The sequence below is a fragment of the Eleginops maclovinus genome, chromosome 18, assembly GCF_036324505.1.
Source record: "Eleginops maclovinus isolate JMC-PN-2008 ecotype Puerto Natales chromosome 18, JC_Emac_rtc_rv5, whole genome shotgun sequence".
Lineage (NCBI taxonomy): Eukaryota > Metazoa > Chordata > Actinopteri > Perciformes > Eleginopidae > Eleginops > Eleginops maclovinus.
The window spans coordinates 15,753,975-15,778,168 of record NC_086366.1 but is presented as its reverse complement, the minus strand read 5'-3'; the positions used below and the strand labels follow the sequence as shown (position 1 = coordinate 15,778,168).

The 24,194-nt window shown below is 39.5% G+C and overlaps 1 protein-coding gene across 2 annotated transcripts in view; it reads left to right on the top strand.

Annotated features, from left to right (window-relative positions):
• cadm1b (cell adhesion molecule 1b) overlaps positions 1 to 24,194 on the top strand; it is a 115,274-nt gene that overhangs the window by 53,474 nt on the left and 37,606 nt on the right. The window lies entirely within an intron of this gene.

The following is a 24,194-nucleotide window of genomic DNA, read 5'->3' as shown; positions in this document are numbered from 1 at the left end:
AACCCAACATAGTTGCTGGTGTTGGTGAGTTAATGAGGACTGTGGAAAGGTTAAGTAAACAGGAGGGGCCAGACTAACAGGAAAATTACTACTGCCATCATCACAGACCGAAGCTGAGCCGAGTTCGGGCTGCTCTCATCATTATGTCATTTATCAGCTCTGATTTTAATGATGCGTGGGTAATATTGAATTGTAGATTACAGCAGCATGCCAGTACTACATATTGGCACCCCTAGCAGCTCAAATGCTTTCAAATGTAATTGAAGACATTGTCGAGAAAGGTACAGAAGTCCGCCCTACTATTTTTTTCTCTTTTGAAGAATACACTCTCTGTGCAGCAGAGTGAGGGGAAAGTGGCCATCTTCAGTCTTGCTATCCCTCATGGTTGGGAAGTGCTCCTTGGAGCTGCTCCTTGGGATGAACACAGCCTGCCGACTCCTACATACCATGATGGATGATGGGATTGTTATTCAGCATTCCTAGGCTCCACTCGGCTGCCAAGCTGCTGTCTCCTCCGATGGCCATTGTTCTCCGGTCGGCTGGAAGAGTCACCTTTATCCGATTGAAATAAATGAGATATACTCAAACTGAGACATTAATTACAAAGTTTATCTCCCGGCTAAAGTACACTAATAAAGGTCTCTAATAAGGCATCCATCATAGCTAGACTCTGTGGATGTGGTTAAGGGCACTGGCCAGAGGTCACCCAATTTGATGAATGGCAGTCACGTATGATGCAACAAAAGATATTAGAAATCTGTCCCTGCACTCACCATTACTAAAGTTTTACAAACAAGAAAACACACATGCTTTTTGCGGCCCTTTGACAAATATGTTGTTAAATTATTTGTGCAGACAAACCATGAATCTCATTCGACCATCTCTTTTTAGGTCAAATACTGCACACCATATTTTTCTAGCTCCTTGTATGCATGGTTCATCTGTGCATTACTGACTCCGCCTAACTTAATGCTTCTAGCCAATAGTAATGCTGGTTGTGTTCAGCCCCAACATGTTTACTTGTCAAAGCGGAAACCTGCACAACAACTGTAAGTACTATTTTTGTGTGCTTGCTCTCAGACAATTATGACAAATGTGGAGTCTGCACTGCGGGCACTCGCTTCTGACGGCTGCAGGCCAGACATCGCTTCTGCTGGCTCAAAGATAACCTCAAGGGAATATCCACCAACAACAACTGATTTAGCTTTTCTGTAGGCTAGCCCTTTGGCATACCCATACAAATCAGTTATTTACTTGACTTTAATACCTGATTCCAACCGTAACATTATATCATTAAACATCATGTTTGATCACATGAACCATTACTGCCCACAACAGACTTTGAGCTCTGATATCTCCGGCCATTAGTGACCAGACAAGATGGCCGAGAGATATCACATTTTTTTTGCATCCTGTGTTGTATCATCTCACCCCCAGAGGTGGACCTTGTGAAAACCTGAGGCTGTATTTTTGCATCACTGCTTCCTGCCAGATGATGCATTTAAACCAAAGCCGGCAGACATTTTCTTTGTGTGTTTTCACACACATACCACAAAGTGCCACTTTAAACATTTGCTAATGGCTGTTATTCATATACACCCTCCTCATGCCAAGAATAACACAGAGGTGGTGATCATACTCCATATTCAAGATAGTATCCAGTCATGCTTTAGTGCCTCTTAACCATATACTTTTTAGCTGAATGCTTGAGTGGGACCTCCGGGTGGTCAAAAACTTGTATCACAGGTGAAGTTCAAGGTGATTGCGAGTTTACCACAAGAGCTCTTGCTGCTGTTAAAATCTAAAATAAAAATAAAAACACAAGTGTTATCCACTTGGAAAATATATTTTTCAAATGCAAGGCTGTGAAAATGACTCATCCTACATTCTACTAAGTTTTCAAGATTTGTTTTTTCTTGTACAGAGAAGCAAATTGTCCATGCAGTGCAATTTTAGTGACCATATTGTGGCTTTTGGCAGCGACTCAGAATGACTGTCTGACATCTCCACTGCTGCTCTGCTCTGCTCTGCTAAGATTACACCAGCTGTCTCCCGTTTGCTTTCTAATGTCTTCTCTGTTAACATTTTATCAGCCCTCTGATGACGGCGTAACTGGAGGGCAGACTCCCTCCAGCACTGGACTACAATGACACGGAGGATGCATGACAAAGATCTACTGTATGTATGAGTTAAAGTGAAACATTTAGGAGACAAGAAAATGCTAATTCTACTGGTGATCAGTGCATTAATAAATAAGCACTAATAGGACATTTGTTACATTAAGTCAGATAACAGTATGTCAGCACAAGTACATATATTCCCTTTGGTGTCTTTTTTGTCTAATACTAATTGATACAACATGACACAATTACAGATGGGGCATGAAATGTTAATAAGAAACATAAGAAAATTGTTTTAACACGGATCAAAGCAAAATGTTTGTGTCTTTTAATAATGAAACAGGTGTCCTCATGCACGTCGAATATCATACAAACATAAAAGCACATTAATCAGTGAAAGAAAATGACCAGCATCCTCAAGTGTACTACTTACAATATGCAAAATAGCAGCTTCCCCTCATATGCAAAACAGCCCTTTTACTTCTCAAGATCTATTATTCATTTTGTTGCTTGCATATCCAATGACTAAATGAGCTTCGCCTCATTCCAATAACTCTAAAAAGGAGAAAATTTTTTTTGGTAGTAATTAGTAACACCAGAGGGTAACATGGCTTGTATTTTGGTTGCTCTCAGTGTCTTTCTTTGGTGTCATTAGTCAGTGAATCTGTGGACTGTGATGTGTATTGATCATCCGATGAAATGTAAACATGTCTCCACCAACGAGCAGAACAAGGAACATTCGCGTACAATTTACTATACAGGTGACAACTTCTTGCAAAGGGAAATGTGTCCAATGCTTCCTATGATAAACAGTTGCTGGTTAAGGTCTATGTTTCGGGCAGAGAATCAGACAAGATGAGCTGCCTGTATCATAATGATCTCCTGCTGTTGGGTTGCACATAATGTACGCTGTGGCTGGTGGTGGGTCTGAAAGTCCAGTGCCATATTATAGAAAGAAAATAATGTTACAGGAGCTTGTTTCTTCCCCTCACTGCAGCAGAAGTTCAGCCCTGCAGGCTGACCAAAGCTCTGTGGTTTTCCCAGGGCAAGCTGTCTTGCTCCTGCCTCTGCGGCTCATCTGTCATTGGCCAGACCTCAAGCTGCTGGATCTTTGCCTGAAGACTTTTAAAACTCTCTGGCGAGAGGTCATACATTGAATTAGAAAATCAGTGGGGGGAAATATTGTGGTGCTGGAGCAAAAGCAAGTATTAAACTGCCCTTTTTTTTGTGGCAGCAGTGCCTTAAGCGTTGCTCGCTCTGTCAGTCTGAGCCGGCCTGTCATGTGAAGCTGCTGTTTATTTTCAGGGAAAACACATTTAAATATCAGGGCTGAGTTCACAGCAGTTGACCTCCCAAATTTGGTATTGATTTTGTACTCCCTCCAACTATTCTCATTAATTCTATATATATATATATATAATTATATATATATGAAAGTGCTTGCAAACTTTTTTTTTTATCCAGCATTGTGTACTTTCATACTGAGATTCTTCTTCCTCCCAGCATTTACTGTCTCATTGCTGTGTATAAAAAAATAAAACACCATATTGTGGCTTATGCAAGTGCAAGGAGCATTTGAATGTTTATAACATCTTATATACTATTTAGTCATTTAACAATGCATCATATTTTAGTCTGCCCTTCATATGTTTTATTCAGAAAATCCCAATTCTTAACTAGTAAGTAAAATAAATGTATTGAATTAAAAGGTTCAGTATTTACCTATCTCATGTATACCAGTATCTGAAGTGAATACTTATCCGTGCTTAAATAAGTGTATGTGCTAATAGTTGTTGCATTTCATTAACTGCAAAACAAAAAAAGAGTCTGTTAAGTTCATGATGTTCGCAAGGCAGCAACAGAATAATAAATAAACTAACCAGCAACTGAAATGTGGGAAAGCACACACAGCTCTTCCCCAGCAGCATTGCTCCACTTCAAGAGCTGAAGTGTTTGTCATTCAGCTTTATGAGGTGGCCTCAGCTGGGAAAACCACACCAGCAACCTCAGGGATGGAGAGCTTGGGTCGGGATCCTGGAGGGTTTGTGACTTAATTTTGCACATTGACAGTAAATAGATTTGCATAGGCCCAGCACATCAGTGGAGTTGTGGGACAAAAGCTTTTCTGCAGAGGTTGCATGCACTTCCTCTGTGTGATTATAAATACACAAGAGATTGTAACAATTTTTGTGAGTGATAAAGAATTAACATGTTCAGTACATGTTCTGTACATGCTCAGTACACGAAATCTACAAGAATACAACTATAAATAAAACAAAAGACAAAAAGTGCAGTTACACTTGTGCAGCAGAGGAAAAGTCCTCTTTAATGATTCCTCTTTATCACTGAATTGAAATTATGCTTGAATAAATCATTAAATAAAGGCTGATAATAAATAAATGAAACTACTGTAAGTTCATCAATAATTAAATTAGATCTCCACTTAATATTATGACAACGATGTGGGGGTCAGTAGAGTACATGGTTCAAAGCTTCAGTTCTGTTGACTAAATCTGAAGTTCAGCCTCTGTTTTGAATCGCCTGCAGACAAACTTTGGAAATGAATTTCTCTCACTGAGTTCAAAGCCTCTGTATGAGATGAATCCCGTGGGACGTATTGTTTCGCATAAGTTGTTATCTTCCAGGTTGTGGCACTGCGCTGCACTCTCTCTCTCTCTCTGTTTCTGTCTGTGTTTTTAGAGCTGTGAGATTGTTTATGTTATATGATAATGCATTGTTTTTTCTGAAGCCTCATATGTGATGCGTCTTGCCCACATCTGGCTCACAAAAATGATTTTTGATCTCGTAAAAAATAAATGAAAGGATGTTAGAAAAAAAAGAAAGATCTTTCCTGGTTTTAGTCCAGTGAGGCTCTTAGTGGCAAACGTCCTATCCAGGAGCCGACACCGAGAGCCAGTTGTTTCATGCTGTACCAGAATTCACACTGTACAATCTGCACAGGCATTAGGATTCAGTTCACTTCAGATGAAAGGGACTTATCAAGCTGATGTTGATATGGAGATCTCATGTGAAGGCTGCAGAGATCAGTGCTCTACCCAACCAACATAAGAGACAACTCATCCTATGTGAAGGGAGGACAAGTAAAAAAAATTGTACTATAAAGTAGGCATGCTATTATGGTATGGAATAACATATGCTGGAAAATTTGTATTTAAGTGATTTAACACCCCCTATAGAATTGAACAATTTATGATAGACAGTTTAAAAAGCCACGGATCCACATTTAATATAAGAAAGAATTGTTCCAGCAGATATTTAAACAGTATCTGCAGCGGATATTTGAACAATATCTGCTGCTGAAGTGATGCATTCATCTTGTTTTTTCTATAAGTCAGATCATTAATGGTAGACTATGGAATTACTAGGAATTCTGGCCAAAACAGGCATGTTTGTTATATACTCACTGGAAAAACAGCCAACACTCAAGAGTGTCTTTTAGTACAACCAAATGCTGAACAACGCCCTTGCCTTAGCAATGACGTGAAGTAATTGCTATGCCCTAATGCATACCTTGTTTCATCCTCTATTTGACTCTATGGGAACCTCATTTACAAAATAAACAACATGCTGTATTAAAGTAGACTTGAAATTAGTGATTGAAAATATACATCCATTAAAAAAATGTGTACTGAGGTAATAAATGAAGTGAAAGAGTGGCAATTTCTTTTTTACAATATGGAACTTCCACATTGACTCAACTTTACAGACATGGAAGTTGCCTCTTGTTCAAAACATGTTGTTTACTTACAAACAATGCATCTCTGCATGGTATGGTCAGAGAATGGGTGTGTAATAAGGCCCCAAATTTCACTATATAACAAGTTTAGCTGATCGAAATACTCTCTTTTTAAGACTTATTAATGGTTAATTGTACCAAAAAAAGCAAAAAGACCCATAAAATACGGTTGATTTTCATTTCATTATCGAATAAATTCACACATAACTTAATTTGTCAAGACAGAATGTGTATGGCAACATCCTTTTAGATCTCAATCGTTGTCATTGAATGCTACTTAAGTTAAATACATGTTGTGCCATTTTTTCATTTTCTGAACAATGGGAGGAGGCGGTTGACAGGACAAATGTAGAAAGAGGGAAAGAGAGAGCAGGGAATGACATGCAGAAAGGATTTTATGAACCCATGATGTTATGGTTAATGGTGTCTGTCTCAGACAGGGCCAGCATAATGCTCTGAGCAGCTTTTCTCATATTTGATGAGTAATACATGTGAGAGTAACTGTTTGACATGAGAAATAGCATGCAGTGAAATTCTAATGGCATCACAATCACCAGAAAGTAGTTCATACTGGAGATGTTGACAAGACAAATGTTTGTTCATCGGGTTGTAATAATCTGTAATCAGAGCACAGCAAATGTGTTTTCCATCAGTCTGTTTTGTAGTGCAGATAGATTTGAAAAATTGCCTTAGGACTGTGATCAAACACTGGATCCACATCATCTCGAACAGCCAGTATTAGAGCATTTTGTAAACAGTGTTTATCTGTAATCGCTGTCTTTTTTTTCTGACATCTTGAAAAAAAAGACAGCATCATATCTTTTTTTTTTCTTGAGCGGAGGTTAGCATTTAAAGCAGGGATGAGTCAGTGCTACACTTGATACAAATATTGTTGACTTTAGAAATCAGACCTCTGAGAGGAAGTTGTTCCTCAAATAGCTGTAGAGATGGGCAGTGTTTCCCCAGAGTGAAGGTGTGTCCTACTTTGCAAAAGAGTAAGAAAGGCAATATGAATTCTCTGATGTGCAATGCAGTCTCTGCTTCTGAGAGTTGGAGCTAGATGACTCCAGTACTGAATCCAGGAATTGGAAATTATATAAAAAACACAATTTGTTTTATGCCCAGTAATATCACTGGAAGATGTTGTGAGAAATTATGCCAACCACAGTGAGTGTGTTGTATGTGTTTTCTCCAAATGTCGTCAAAAACACAATCATGCGTTAACGAATGTTACGTTCCCAATGTGTGACCTTTTTCACAGGGGTCAAGGAAAAGAGCATAGGAAAAGACGATAGGAGCAGATTTTTGGACAATTTGCCCGTACCCATTGCTTAATTAATCAAAAATGAAGAGGGGTCACTAGACAAATTGCAAAACAAACTGAAGACAAAATGAAACAACTTTCTTACAAAAGAAAGCGAAAACAATAAACACTAGAGAGAGAGAGATGGAAGACACACAACCACTATGTAACCGATCGTACAAATCAATGTTTTCATTAGTGTATATTCACATGAAACTAAGTTTCATTGTCTTTTGTTTTCATAGAATGAGCCAGAAACTATAAATATTTGTATCTAAGAGATTTTATTCTGTTTTATCTTACCAAAACAGCACTGTTGTTTTTGTTGTTGCCACATTTGGAAACCTTACCGTTAAATCCTCCTCACTAGACATTTAGAAAATGTTTCACAATATTGCAACTGTAATGGCCAATCAAAGAAATAAATTAAACTTAAATTAAAACTGCTGCTGGGGCACGAGAAAGTGATTCCTAACACAGCTAAATGTCCAGGCATGTACATAAGGCCGCCCACTGCTCCTAACACTAGGATCAGTCAAATGCAGAATCTACATTTCCCCCTCTATGGGACGATTAAGGGTATATTCTTTCTTTTGCAAACCCATATATGCTCGTCTGGTGCACCAATCCCACCACCACAAATATAAAATAATCACCTGGTGCCCAAATTACAGAGTTCCCAAAACCGCCTTCAAAATAAAAGCATAAAGAATTTGTTTAATTCACTAAAATAATTACACTAAATAATAATACATTTACTATTACAAAACACTAAGAATGTATACATATATACATTCTTGCTTTGTTGTTAAAAATACTTTTTGTTAATACATATATATATATATTAACCATTACATAACAAATCAATATATAGCTTCAACACCAACAGTTAATATTATATGAAGATTTATCTTAAAATAGCTCCAACTCAACCAGCGTTATCAGTAAAATGTTTACTTTTCATATTAAATGTGGATTTTTGAAGCTGAGAGTGTGTCTTCTGTACAACTCAAGTACTGAAAGTAATCTTTAACATCACCCCACCCCATACTTAAAAACTAGATACAAAATGAAAATCTTTAGACAAAAAGAAGAAGCCTTGAACTTTTCTTGATGTCGTTTATTTATACAGTGAGAGAGACCGGTTTTGCAGGCGAACCATGAGAAGAGAGTACATTACATTAATCTGACTAATGAGCTATCACATTGAATAAATAAATCTACAGGAACAATAATGTATTTTAATAAGAAATGCTAAAGGCCACTCAGATGAAAAATTACCTCTCAAAAGTCTAAGCCTATAGAATAAATCTGACTTCCCCATTTTGTTGACACGCACGGGCCATGTGAAGTTGATTTTAATAATTGATCACCAGAAAGTGCTGGGAGAGAGCTTTGCTGATAAGCAAAAGAAAAGGTTTTTGTGTTTCACAACATCCTATCGATTCCTCTTTGAATAACGCTTAGTGGAAGAGTCACAGACTTAGGGATTATTTATGGATCCCTCTTGACCTTAGCAGCACCCAGGGAGACTTTGTTTAAGGCTATGAAATTGACTGCCAAATCTGCACACATATGGATGAATCTAAAGTGACAGCAATAATCAGAGTGGAGAGATTAGCAGTTTTCAGCTTTATTTTTTAAGCCTACGAAGACATACATCATCATCAACCTCACCTGCACTGAGGTCGCTTTTAGCCCGTTTGGTTTTTCAGACACCATTCTAGTTTGTCACTTTTAATCCGTCAACAATTTGCTTAAAACGGAGACAACACTGGAATATTATGCAGATAGATTTTGTACCCGATATTACCGCCACCTCTACGTCCTGAATGTAATGTTGAAAAAAGTATTACATTGTAGTGCAGAATACTAATCATTTTGAAGCCTGAGGGTGTTTTAGAGGCTCTTGACAAAATACAACTAATTAAAAACCTAAATGTTTTACTTCTTAGGCATGAAAATAATCTTCCTCTGTATCTGGTCCACTAGGAAACTGACCTTGTCGTTATTTTTTATTTCCTTTGCTTGCTACACTTGTCTATTCACACAATCTGCTGATTTTTAGGTTTAAGTGAAGATGCCCAGAAACTAAATGGTTTAAAGATTTGTTTTGCAGAGTGGACTCTATCCGCACGCTACGGCAAACTCATACGCAGCAGTTTGAGAGAGCAATCAAATGGAAATGGAAATTTGAGCAGCTTAAAGATGCAGATCATTTTTTCTTTAAGAGCTTATGAGTGTTCTGTCAAAATGTGTAATTCTCTTTTTAACTGTGACTGTACTGAGAGTATTCTGGCTGATGTTCACAGCCTCCTTCTGTTTTACATTATTGGCTCTTTACTGTGCCTGATGCCTGAGATTACTTTACAGAACAATAGTGCTGGTGTTTCTTTGGTGTTTATTCAAAACAGCTAAATATATTTGAATACCACCTTCAAATAAGTCATCCTGCTACAAAAGGTTTAGAAGTTAAAATAATATCTTAACATTAAATAAGTCACTTATTTAAGATGTATAGATGGTTACAACCAACACACCATTATCTAAACTAACAGCAATTATCCCATCATACGTGATGACAAATAACTCCATGATTAAACACTCTTTATCAAAAAGTTATCAACATTTATGACTGCATATTTGATGATTTACAAGAAATTGAAAAAAAGCATTTGAATATAATTTATTACTAACACGTTTAACAATTGCATAATTAGTGAATAGAAAGGCTTAACATAAGCAAAAGGGATTTTTGACAACCTGGCAACCCATAGTTTGTTCTTATCAATAGTTTACTGATTAATTTAACATCAATAAAGCAATGTAAGCTTATACATCTTAAACAACCGTTGAAGGTACAGTTTCTTTCTTGGTTAATTTAGAAGTGAGGTATTTTTCCTTTTTTAAAACCCCGCCATTCGACAGAACTGACTGAGGCAACAAATTCAAAGAATGTGGAGGCAGACACAAAGAGCTAAAGTGATGAAAGAACATGACACAGGGAAGAAAAGAGACGTACGGGGTAGTTGTCACTTTGAAACAGCCGCTGATCTGTGATGACACTGATATATTCATGAGATAATCCGCATATACGTTTAGATCCTTCTTCTTGGCATGCTGAATCATTGAAGACAAAAGTAGATACAACTACAAACACATTCACGTGAGACGTTCTTGCAGCTGTACGTTTTGTTTGCACTAGGTTGAGTATTAATGTGTATGTGCCAGTGTGTATGTATATTCATCCAGGGCCTGAATGTTAATATGCAGTTGGAGGACCGAGTATTAGCAGTGGATTACAGGTGACTAGCAGCCTTTTGAATCTCTTTCCTGTGATACCCTTTGAATGTGTTCACTGCCTTTGAAGTGATGTCAGTTTTAAAATATCTCAGCCCTTTTATGTTTAACTATGGGTGTTTGCATTCAAGGATTCTTCTTCTTTCTTTCTTTTTTGAGGGAGGAGATGAAAGTATCACAACAGACAGCTTCCATCAAAGAGTCTGGGAAAAGTCCCACAAATAACAAAGCATGACTTGGTAAAACACAACATGAGGCTGTTGTTGTGTCTGCGCCGGGTGATCGGGGCACAGCAGCGGGTTAAAGAGTTGAATGACAGACCGATCCTGACAGCGCTCTGAATTTGATCAACTGATTGTGTGTTTTGCGGCAGTAATGAGCTTTACAGTATCTGTAATATGCCAGGAGCTAATTCGTATGCTGGATGAGCTAGCTAATTGTTCACACTGCACGTTTCCCCAGTCCCACGGCTCCTCTGATTTTGATTCATTTAGCCTTTATTTTACCTCGTTATACAGGCCCGTGTTTTTGCCAGGTTGTATGTGAGGTATTTTGCAGTGTCGAATTTGACTCTGGTAATTTAATTTAAAAAATCAACTGTAGAACCAGACGCCTCTTAAATATAAAACAGAGTGGGAACATTCACACTCCTCTGTTTTGAAAGGTGAACTCTATTTGAGTGTTTTTTAGATTTGACATGTGAGAGAAAAACATGTTCTTTTCATTTTATTTTATTGCTCTCAACAAGCTCCAAAAACAGCTTTATTAATGTCTTTATATTGCAACAAAAAGCTGAAATCCCAAGCTGTAAACCATGCTTCTTTCTACCCTGCACACATATCAAATACGAGCAGCCGTTGTGGGGCCGTTTTTTATTTCATGGCGTAAGGCAGCTAAGAGCAGTAAGGCCAGGAAGAGGATACAGAGCTGTAGTTCAGTAGGTATGTAAGCCAGGGGATGAAAATGTTCTCTGATGCTGATCCTGCAGTTGCTCTGGATCCCAAACAGCAGCACAGAGAACTGACGAAACCAGCTATTTACTCTGGCATTGCAATGGCAGTCTCTTCTCTGCTCAATACAAACAATAGCCTATGCATGACCTTGATCTTATTTGAAAACAGAGTTTGAGCAAAAAAGAAAATTCCATCAGATGCCATTTTTTTGGATCATCAAATCTCTGCCAGTCAGAGCTGCTGTGTTCACACCATGGTAAAGATATCATAGTTTGCATTTAAGTTTGAAAGAAAGGAACTCCTGCTGTGGAGCTTCCACAACGATGGGGACGTTCAGACTCTTTTGGTTAAGATTTCGCTGAATTTTCCTTGTTAATCATCACATTTGATTCATCTCTATCTCTCTCGGTGTGACTGTGGGAGTCCATTTGTGTGTGTGTGTGTGTGTGTGTGTGTGTGTGTGTTTGTGTGTGTGCGTGTGCGTGTTGGAGTGTGCACAGCAGCATGGCACTCTACCATTGTGTGGGCAATGCACCCCTGAGGGTAGTACCCCACAAAGCAAGTAATGGCGCTAAGCATGCTGATAGAGGACTGATTTAGACTGAGAGGCGTCTCTAATCTTACGAGGTGTCAGCAGTGTAGTGCAATAGATTAGCCGACTCTTTCTCTTTTATTTCCTCTGCGATCATCATCTCCTCTGTGTTCATCACGTTCTCCAGCAAGGACCGCTGTGAAACACCCTAAATTCAAATTTTATTATTGTTATTAGTAGTCGTTATAGCAGGTTGTTGTTGTGTTACGCAGCTGATGTATTACAAGAATTTTCTTGGTATTATTTCTCTGGACAGTCGCAGTAAAACAAAGAGAACTTGTTAAAGTCTATGGTAGGCCACTACATCAATTTGGTAACAAAGGAATCTGTCTGTGCTACGGAGGTTTAAAAACAAGTTCTCTAAGCTGGCATCGAAAGCCCGGTCAGATTAATGAGCTTGCTAACTCATTCTTTGGACTGAGATTTTGAACACAATTAAGAAGAACTTACCAATTATACATTATGTCTTTGTTTTAGGCTAAGTTCCTGTATGACGACTGCTGCTGTTTGAACTAAGATACAAGGTATTTTAAAAACAATACCCAGCCGTAGCCTTTAATTGGACACATTAAAACACTTCTAATAGAGCAGCTAATTCTTTTACATTGTACTTCACTATAATTAATATTAGAGTCCAAAAACAGCATTTAAATGTAATATATTGTTTTACATTGAATTAAATACAAATATGTGAAATGAGAATCTACAAACTCAGTGAAACACGACATTAAAATGCGGCCTATCCATCCATTAGCAATAAAAATCCAATAATGTAGCACTAACAGGGGTCTGGATACATCCTCCTACGCTGTGCACCACATGAATCACTGCATTATTTATTCAGAATAATGTGTGTGAATTTACATTCTTTGTGTTAAATGATGTTCTAATGTACGCTGACGTCTGAAGCAGTGACGGATACGTCTTCTCTATCTGAGGTGAGAAGTGCAGAGAGAGATAAGCGAACGCTGTGTGATGTGATCTTATTAGTATGTTTGCTGACTTGAAGGTACAGATGCAATGTGCTGCACAGCCGTACAGATGCAATAAGCTCCCGTGAATATGTGTGAGTCAGTTGGACTCTGGTTTGCTTGGCGTAAGGAGTCTTTGATGATGTGCTGCGAGATCTGGCGCTCTGATCTGTCGCATGACATTATGTGCGACTGCAGCGGGAGTTTTTGCATATACAATATAATGTTTTTCCACACAACATCAAAGCTGCATGTTTCCTCTCTCCTCATATTCTCATCCTGCTCTCCAAACAAGTTGACTCCTTCCCATTAGAATAAGCTGCAAACATTAGTGTTAAATTGACAGTACAATGTATGCTAATGGTGTCAGGGTTGTGGTTGCGTGGTGTATCCCCAAAGTAGTTACAGAGGTGTCTTAGCTGTTTCTGAGAAAGATGTGGAAAAGCCATTACAACTTTAACTGTGCAAATTGCTGCAACCAAATGTGACTACCCAAAGTAATTTGGCTGGTACACAAACAACAAACGCCTGAAATAGAAACACAGCCAAACACTTGCTTATATATCTTGCTGCATTATATTGCTCATTGTTTACACTTTGTACCAGTTGGGGGCACATAAAGATTAAAGATGTAACTTTAACTTCGGAAATTGGTAAACAGCCGTGACAGAAAAATAAAGGGAACAAGAGCAACAGGGACGGTGGTGAAGAAGCATCAAACGCAGCAGAGGGGAGGAAAAGTTAGAACTGCTTTGATAAATCATAGAGGTGCAGATATTCCCCTAACAAGCTTAGCAAACTGAGCCTCTGAAGGCTTCCTTTTGAACCTGTTCACTAACTGTTCTTATCCCACAGATACAAAGGCAAAACAGGCAGTAAGGATACACTATATTAGGAAACATGTTGAAAGTCTCGCATCAGGAGTTGGTTCAAAAAGTTTCAGTCAGAAAAAGCCAGCAGGTGTTCACATGATTGGAGGTTAAAGTCAACCTTCCTGCAGTTCTTTGCAGAGGTAGCTTAGAAAGGTGAAGTCAACCAAATGACAAAAAAAGGCATTTTCTTATCTAGCTGTAGTGGTTTCTAGCCATTTAGTCAGTATTATTGATCAAGTTTGGAGATGTTTTAGTTTGTGAGATTTATGCTTTCAGGCCAATAACATTTGGTTTGTGGTGGTCAGCAATGAAATATCATATTTACATCCCTCACATGTTAAGCTATTGTTTGGCAAATAATGTCATATAAGTCATTTATTATGTACATGATTCAGTATAAATTTAATCCATATTGGTCATGTTCAGGAAGTAGGGATCTCCTTGTGTGGAGGTATGCAGTGAATCAGTTGTTCACAACCGTTCTCCTTCAGGGACCCTTTTTCTATCATTGATTAAACTGAGCGTAACTTAGTGACATGTTTTATGGATATATTAAATAGATTTATTGACTTACAATTCCATAACAGAACAACTGAACTGAATAGACAAGATAATCCGCAGAGCCCATTGTGAACAGTTTCATGTAGAGACATCATCAACGCGCAGAGGCAGCGTACATCTATTCAGAGGCTATAGTGCACACGTAACCTGAATGCCGTCTCCATCGGCTAAGCAAATGTTAGCTAGCTCAGGTGAGCTCAGGAGGCTGTCCAAGCATATTTGTCATGTCTTTAGATGTTTCAGTTAGTTGTGGGTTATGTACAAATAAATAAACTTGGAAAAGCTCATTTGATTTTGGCTCACTACTTCAAAAACACCCTCCCCTTGATACAAATTTCTGCTTGTTTTCTATAACATAAAGTAAATGACTAAAATGCCAGTTGGTACATTCGCAGATGTGGACCCCCAGCAAGCCTCACAGTCAGTGAGGTTAATTGGAATCCCAATATAAAATATTAAACCCGTGCTTTGCCCATACCACTGGTCGTCATTGTTACACCTCCTCTGGGACGAGTTTGAATGCTGGCACCAGTCAAGCTCATAGCTGTGCTGCCTTTTTTCTCGATGTGTTTGAGTTTGCGTGTGTGTTTCTGGCCTGTCAGTGCAGCGCATCAGCAGTCGTAACAGGCAGTCCCTGTGGAGGGCAGATTGACAGGTAGGTAATGATCAAAGAGGCCGTTTCCTGTGTTTCATGTCGGGCTCAGAGAGAGGCATATCTGTACTGCCGGTGCCTGTTGTTTTTCATGGGCTCCAAATGCAGATAGCACTCATTCTTCTCGCTTACATGTCCACGCATACATGTGCATTCAAAAACTTTAGACATTTTGAGCATCCTCCCATTAACAGCTATTAACACATTTCTCAGATTCAGCCTCACTCTCTCCTGCGCCAAACTCCTTCCCTTCTAAAACATAGCCAAACTCGTCCTGCCTGCACGCCGACTCAGTCATCTCAAACTGTGATCTGAACTGTATCGCACATCATAAAATATTCACCTGAAGGGAAAACACAGGCAAAGCCACCCAGTCTGACCTAGCCACCCCTCCCTTTCTCAAGTAAGCAGGACTATCTCTCTGACTCAGGTGCCAGGCCACTCACAGATATCTTACCGTCAATCTGGTGTCCACAGTTGCCAGTGGCCGTATGGATGGGTTTATACTCGGCTCTGCTATGTTCAGCTTGCCAGTTTCTGTTTAATCAATTGGAGCAATTCAGATTGTATTTGAGAAAGGCCAAATCTCATCTCAGGTTGGATGTTGTTGGAAATGAAGTGCATCCTTGAGGATGGGAGTAACACCAGCTTCACTTTATCTTAAAGATTAAAACTTCAGGGTCACGGTAATCTGTCTTAATGAAACTGTCAAGCAATCCGAGAATCTGTAAACTGTGTGTCAGGGTTTTCATGCACTTACTTGTTTGCACGTGTGTTTTAGCTTACTGAATTTATACATGATTTTTAAATTACTGATTGGCAGACTAGAGGGTTATGTGATTGCAATTAGGGGTAAATTAACCAGCAATTAACCAATGTTAAGGTAATTACGAAGCCAATCAAATAAAACTACTCAAAGCAGGTAGGGGATGCATGAAAAGCTCATTTAATTGTCTATTATTTATCCCCAGAGCTCCATACTGATAAAAAGCCCATGTTGGTCGCAATCTAAGCTTTCCCTATTTCATCTAAAATAACTTTTCCTTTTTGCAGTTATGAACTCTTAGCCTTTTGAATTTTGCAGGAATCTTTATTCAAAAAGAAAACACTCTTTTTTATTTTCAATTTTCACACCTTTGCACCACTGACCTTGGCATGGCAAGACTCAATCGGTCTTTTCTTCCTACATACTTCAAATATCAACCCCCTTCACCTGATAGTACAAATGTACGTAGGCTGCTATTTGTTGAACACATATTGAGCTATGCTGAAAAATATAGCTTTCATAAAAACAACCTGTAGAAGCTTTTTTTTATGGATTGATTTGAAAATAGATAATGCTGATGCAGAATCTTGTTAAATAAATCTCTTAAAAATGTTCTCAGATGACTTCATCCGCTTGTTCCAACTATTCATTCTAACAACTCTGATAAAAGTGACATTTGATATCTTAAAAATATTCTTCACGTTGTGTAGATTTCTTGCTGCCTAATCTAGCCAATTTTGGCTTTGTCGTGTGTATGACATGACTGTCCTGTCTGTAAGTATACCCTTCTTTGGTTGGATCATTGGCTAGACATGAAACTGGTTATGCTATTACAATTTCCAGTGGATGTTTTCAATAATTTCCAACACGAAATTGAACACAAACAATGTTCTAGAGTCTGTGCTTGCTAAAATACTTAAAGAAAATACTGGGTTATTATCCCAGTGTATACAGCGTATACAGTAGCACCTAAGGACTCTTTGATAACAAGCTAACAATTGTACTGTATGTTACACTTTGTCTTTTGAAATCTAGATTGCAATCTCTATCAGTTAATTTGCAAGGAATTTTATATCATCATTATCATATCAGGTGAAAAGAAACCCCACAGTAATTCATAATAAAATAAATATAAGTTGCAATCCTATTGATTTTAAATCTAGTTTATTAGAGATTTAATCAGATTACGAATGAAGGTTTAAAAAGACACTCTGTTGCCTCCAAAACGTTTTTTAAATAGGTTATAAAGTATCATTTAAGCCTGAATTGGATATAATTAGTGAAAAAGTACAAAAAGTAATACTTAAATAATAAAATAATATAAAGATAATCAAACATATTTACTATACGAGAGCAGCCTAGAGGCAGCAATTTCAGCAGGATATGAATACACTATACTAATAGTAATAAAATGCTACGTAGGGTTTCTCTTCCTCTTCCACAGAGGGCTTGTCAATAAACAGCAGTGAACTCGAGGCTGACCCTTTTTTTACCCGAGGTGGGCAACTGATCCCTCTGGAAACCAACTGAAGCTCTGTAAAAGGGGGATGGGATATGTGTAGCTGGCAAGAAAGGAAGGCTTCAAATGATTGATAGCCATTTGTTTTGCTTGCTTAATACAACATAAACTCTCCAGCGATTCATCACCGGAGTGAGGGTTTTCAACAGTGCCTCTGCAGAGCCCGCTGAAAATAATTCATTTTCTGCGAGCTACGAGCCAGGCACTAATGTTAAATATTCATGCGGGTCCAGTCTAAATGATGTGGCCATTGGCACACAGTTAGAGCACACTCTGCGGAAGGGAGGAAATGTCAAGCTGTGAATAAATGAAAGCAGTGAAGCCGTATATTACCCTGCCGTTGTGAATTTACTATAGTTGCCATTTTGTATGGTCACTTCAAATAGACCTTTTTTCATAATCAATACACTCAGTAAAATATCGACCATATTGCAACGTTGGCAATAATCTGGATCTGTGTTTGCTCATCCTTTATTCACTGTGTGTTGCCTAATTTGTGCCTCATGAATGTTAACAGGTGCTATTACTGTAGTAAGAGTGGGCCTGTTCAGTGAAACACACTATCAAAGAGACAAAGTTGACTCTCTTCAAATATGTCGATGCACTGCGACCGCTTCTTGTCGCATGAGATCAATATGGCTTGTGCCTATGCAGCTGTTATGGTTTGATTCCTATTGACTGCCACATCAGTCAACCGCATTCATTTCTGAGACGTTTTCACAGCATGGGCACGCTGATACGGAAAAAGATGTTGTCATGTTTGCACATAAATTGTTTTTGAGACGTTATAGGTCATCTTCTGCTATGATTTCAGTAAGCACAGTGGAGGTAAAGGGCAGAATATAATGGAATGTACTGGGTTGAGTATCCATTTTGAGGAGAACTCAAATAGAGAGCATAATGTCCGCTGTGCATCATTTGGATGGAATGGGGGTTGTTAAATGGCCTCATATTGACAGACACACTCTACCAGTATTCATTTGTATCACACACATATGCGCTCACATTCACACACACTTTTCCTCCCGCAGTCTCTGACTAATGAGGCCTAGGGCTGGAGACGGTTCCATCAAGGAACTTCCCCCTCTTTCTCGCTCTCTAACTTGTATACACACACACACACACACACACACACACACACACACACACACACTCTCGCTCTCTCCCCTCTCAAACATGCACCTGATTGATAGCAGTGATTTGACTGAGAAAAGGGAAATGGGAAATTGAAAAATGGTGGAAGAAGATTGGAAACAACGCGCTGATTATAAACTCCGTGAGGAAACAAAAGGCCTTCCCTCTCCCTTTTTCTTAGTACAGAGGTAGCAGGTGCGGTTCTGACAGGTGCCTGATTGAGGCGCACAAAAGACATTACATCTGCAAACAAATGGACGTGTTTAGCCTCCCCGGATGCAGTTAACGTTTTGGGCTGATAGATGTGATTATGAGTATATGAGCAGTGGCAGCCAGAGAATGAGCACAGGTGTTGGGAAGAGTGGGGAAGGAAAGAGGCATGTTATTGTTGTGGTAATAATAATCCATCCGTACAATTAATGGTATGCCATCACCAAGGTCATCAGCCTTTTGGAATGTATTTAACATGTCTCATATTGTAATAATAGAGCCTCCCTCTGCTGGGGGCAGGCTTGAGACCACACCGATTCATCATCATGACAATATAAAACAACTGAGAGCAACAATCATACCGTTCTAAATTCACTGATTTACAAAATAACCTCAATTACATCGATGCCATCGCCATCTATTTTGGTCTTTTTATGTTTATGCTCTCATGTTTCAGGCTAATAAACAATAGCACTTTTATAACAGTGGGAATAAATTAGTCTCTACCTCCTTGTTAAACAGCTTTGTGTATTCCATAAATGAGGGAGCTTCTTGGCCGAAGCCCCGGTGGTTTAATATTCTCTGAGAGCTTCCAGACAGTGAGTGGTGGTGCAGCAGCTGTCTCCTGACCCTGCCGGACCCCCACTTACCCCTCTGACCACCTCCTTTCCACTGGGCATGCTGTGGAGATGACAAGCCTGTCAGAAGCTTCTCCTAATGTCCTAATTACCCCTCACACTCACGCACGCACACGCACGCACGCACATACACACACACAGACACACACACACACACACACACACACACACACACACACACACACACACACACACACACACACACACACACACACACACACATACATACATATACACACACACTATTATAAACAGAAGTCTTGTGCAGATGTATGCGCATTCACAGTGAGTAAGCAGATATTCTGGCAGACACAGAGCACCCACACATTGCTTCTGTGAAAATTGCTCATGTGAGCTTTGCTGGCAAGAAACCATACTATAGGTAAGGCATTACATTACACAATAGCAAAAATCCCTCCCTCAAGACTCTAAGGAGGCTTTGATTCGAAAGTTCTGCAAGCGTTTTGATCCGGGCAGGGCTGTGCTTTGAATCAGAGCTCTGGTTTCTCTCCTGTGGTAACAAATGAAACACTCACTGCCACAACTTTTCTTTGAAAAACATAAACTCAGAACAGGGCTGGAAAGATGCTCCATAGCAGTGCCTGCTCCCTCTGAGGAGATGCAGTGTCACCCGAAATAGACAATCCAAATGAGATGTGATGTGTCACTTTGCCGGAGGTTAAGCTTTGCTTCGGCTTTAAGCGTGAGTGTCTCTGCTGCATTGGTTTTTGGGTGCAGAGCACACTGCTGCTGCTGCTCTTAAGTCCATGCTCAGTCAACCAGTCTTGTTAACATAACAGAGTGAATGATTGTGCCTCAGAGGAAAAGGGAAATCATTGTACCTCCCAGCAAATGCAGTTGCTTTGTGATTTATAGACCTCTGAAGTTGCAGCATTTGTCAAAATCACCGTGACTTAATAGTTTGTTAGTATAATATTGTCCTGCCTTATTTCATGTTGATTTGAGATATCCGGCCTTATAGAAATCTTGTTTTATTAAGCCAAATTACCTTTCGATAGATGTGTCACCGTGATATTAAGCAACCACTGTCTTATTTTATTTTTGCTTTTGTTTTTTTTGCATTTTGAAGCCTGTTTACTTGAGTTACAGAGAGAGCTTGGTGTCTGTCATGTGTGGCTGTGTGGAACAGCAGCCTGGCATCTACAGTAGTCAGAAATGTGTTAGCAGCACTCTCTTTTTTTCTTGACACGACTGTGAGAGCAGAACGCTACCTGAGTTGTCATTAAAGCAGCTCGTTGCTGTTTGGGGTTTCTTTTTATGTGCGTGTCAGCTGCAGAGACACTTTCATGCGTGATGTGAGTGACAGGACACACACCTTTGAGGTAACACCTTTTCTTTGGTTTTCAAAGACATTACTGATGCTGAAATGTCTGGTATTAGGCTTGTATTCATAAGAACATGCATCTATTATTTGTTGTTTATGCGCTATTGTAGATGCCCCTAGCACTTTACTAATAGGAGGCAGGGCACTTAATTCAATATATCCGCTTTTTAGATGCCAGCATTTCTGAAGGATTATCCCTTAATCTCTCAGTGTAAAAACTGTCTTCAACTGCATGTGTCCTCCTGGCTTTTCATGAGAACAACACAAACATTCAGGTCATAGATTGGACATTTACAAAGCCCATTAACGGTAAGCAATTAACAACCTCTGTGGGGATACAGGCAAAATCTCCTTATTACTGTTTATCGTGCAGGAACATGCTTTGCATCTCCGGTAAACCAACTGATTCATTTTTTTGTTGACTCTGGGGAGAACTAATCTAAGTATTCCCCAAAGTGTTTGCAGGTGAGCGATTTTCAGTATACTGACAGGTTGGGCTTGATTAAGCTGTACCTGAGTGCTGAAAATCAGAGATGTAAGTCTCTAAATAAAATAAATGACTGAATGATGCACAAAATAAAATGTTTCTAACAGAATAATGTATGCTGTAGTTAAAGCGTCCAGTTACTGTATGAGCGCTAAATTATTGGGCTTTAGTTTTTTTTGGTCTGAACCCAAGTTCCCCTTCCTAGTGTTTGCCAGAGCTTTTAATTGTATGAGAGTTTTCTAATTTTCAATTGCATGATATCTTCATAAGCATATGGAGTATGCAACACATATTCATTTTTATGATCAATGAATAATCCTTTTCAATAACCCGTATTTAAAGGTTAAATAGTGAAAGGTGCATAGAGAAAATTGCTTAATCCCAAATGTTCACATAAAAATGGCTTGTTTTGCCAAACAAAACCCGAAGGTATTATGTAAGAAACTAGGAAATAGTTAAATGTTGAAAGTAGAGTCCTCTTTCTTTCTATATATATGCTAGCTCTTGTGTGGAGTTTGCACAGTCACTGGATATGTAGAAATGTAATTATTGCGTCTACAGATAAAGATTGAGTAATGAGGTTGAAAGCTCTGTGAAATGATGCTATTAAATGAGCCTTGGGTTGAGAGATAGTTTTGTCAAATCTCTAGTAACAGTTCCCGTATACAATGTCAAGAGCGTTTATGTATCTACAGCATAGGTAATGTTTGAATTAATGAATGTACATTTAAAACTGAATATGAAAGCAACGACTAGTAGGAGGTGTTGGACACAATTTTCCTTTCTTTTTGCGAGGACAGCTGAAACTCTTCTGACCTCACAAGTTGTCCATGTTTATTGGGTCCACTCTGCAGGAGCTCGCTGCTTCATACGATTTCCTTGAAGAGAAAAAGTTTGAAGCCCACCTCTGATCCCTCTAATTAAATGAAAACACAGTGGGCTCCACACAGTGAGACAGCATCATTACACACACACACACACACACACACACACACACACACACACACACACACACACACACACACACACACACACACACACACACACACACACACACACACACACACACACACACACCTTCACAAAGGTAACCGAGGTGGATCTCTATGGGGAAGTACACAGAGTTCTAGCATGGAGCTCTGTTATGTCCTCTTGTGCAGTGCGATCACACACTAGTTTGACATGCAACACGCTGCAGATCATGAGCATAAATAAGCAAGGGAATGTTTTACCTGAAAGGAAGAACATTAATTCAAAGGCATCACACTAGTACTGAGAAGATATGTTGCCTCATTAGTGTTACCCCACTGCTTTTACTGAGCAGTAACCACAGAGAGAGAGACATGGGGGGGGACTATATGCCACTCTTACCACACAGACGGCCTGTCTCCTGAGATCTTAGTTTGCCTCAGCGACTAAAAAAGTGCAGTTTATTACGGATTTGTTGGGGTGGCAATGGGTTAAACACAGATGCCTGAATGACAGAGCACTTGGAGCCTGCATCTTACAGATAACATAATGTAATGCAAACATACACCCTTTCAAATGTTCACAATGAGAGTGTTTCCAGCAGGAAATGTAACATCAATCTAGGAGGAGAGCGGGGAAATGTTTCACTTTTCTGTTTTCCAACAGAATACTCTGGATGAAAAGGAAAAGAGGTGAGGAGACAAGGACAGAGATTATTTGGAGGCTGGTTGGCCTGCCTGCTCTCCTCCAGCATGTTTGACAGATTGGTGCAACGGCAGCACCCGCACGAATGCCATCACACGCATTTCCCCAGAAATCTGTCTATCAGCACTGTCTAAGCAGAGCGACAGCCATGACATCTAATCACAAGCGAGCTGGCACCTCATAACTTCTACCTAATGTGCTGCAGGTACAGAGGAGCGAAGGCGATCACGGCAGACACACCACAATGCTATTTATAGCCCCTTCAGAGGCCACCAGCAGGAAGTGGATCATCCTGAAGGGTTAGGATGGTGTCATCGCACTACATCACAAGTCTCTCGGTTAAGATATAGGTCTCTGTTGACAGGGTGATACGTTTTTCTGGGTTACAATCTTGTAACGTAAAATGAGGGCAGATATACTACACATACACGATGATAATGAGTCATTTACATAATGTTGCTACAACATTATAATTACCTGGCAATTAAAGCAGCTCAAAAGCCTCATTATGGGCTGTCCTGAGGGTTGGTTAGACTGGGACGCATACGGTGTGCTCATTCAAGCTCGAGTTTGAGTCTGGCTATCACGCTTGCGGCCTCTTTTTGTTCAGATCACTCTCAGCTGAAGCAGAATTGCCCCAGAAGCCTCATTATGCTGAAGTATAGCATAATAAAGACAACATTTTGAATGACACCTGAAGTTTTTCATAGAAGCTTGGCCTCCTGGACAATGTTAGAAAAATATCCTCATCGTGTGAGATTTGTCACTCAAACCACTTTTGTCCTGTGGGAATTTGCTGACAGTTTGAGAATGCACAAAGGAGTATAACAAGGACATGTGTCATACCTTACACCCTTATTAAGCCTGCAATGACAAGTGAGACAAGTATTCACTTTAACATACTGTACGCTTTTCACCAGAGCCCCTATTGCTCAGAGTAAAGAAGCTCCATAGTGAGTGTGAAATGTCAATAAAATAAAATATAGTGTGCAAACTATAAAAAATGTAGACATGGCTGTACAGCAGAGGGCGAGGTTGTGTGTAAAAGAAAGAAAGAAAGAGAGAGAGGAAGGGTGTTGCTTATGAATAGCAGACAATGAATGATGGAAGCTTTCCCGAGGGTGCAGGCTCTGAGCACTGCTGCGGGGACTTGGGAACATGCCAGTCTCCCATGCCCTGTGAGATGCCAGTTTGGGTGGGCACCGTTCCGAATGGGTGCTCTCTTCTCCAGGATACACGGCAGGGTCCTGGGGGAGCGCCTCCAGGCAGTGGCTGCTCCAGAGCGGCGCTGGCTGGAATCTCAATCAGGGACACAAGGGAGGGAGAAACAAAGTCCATAT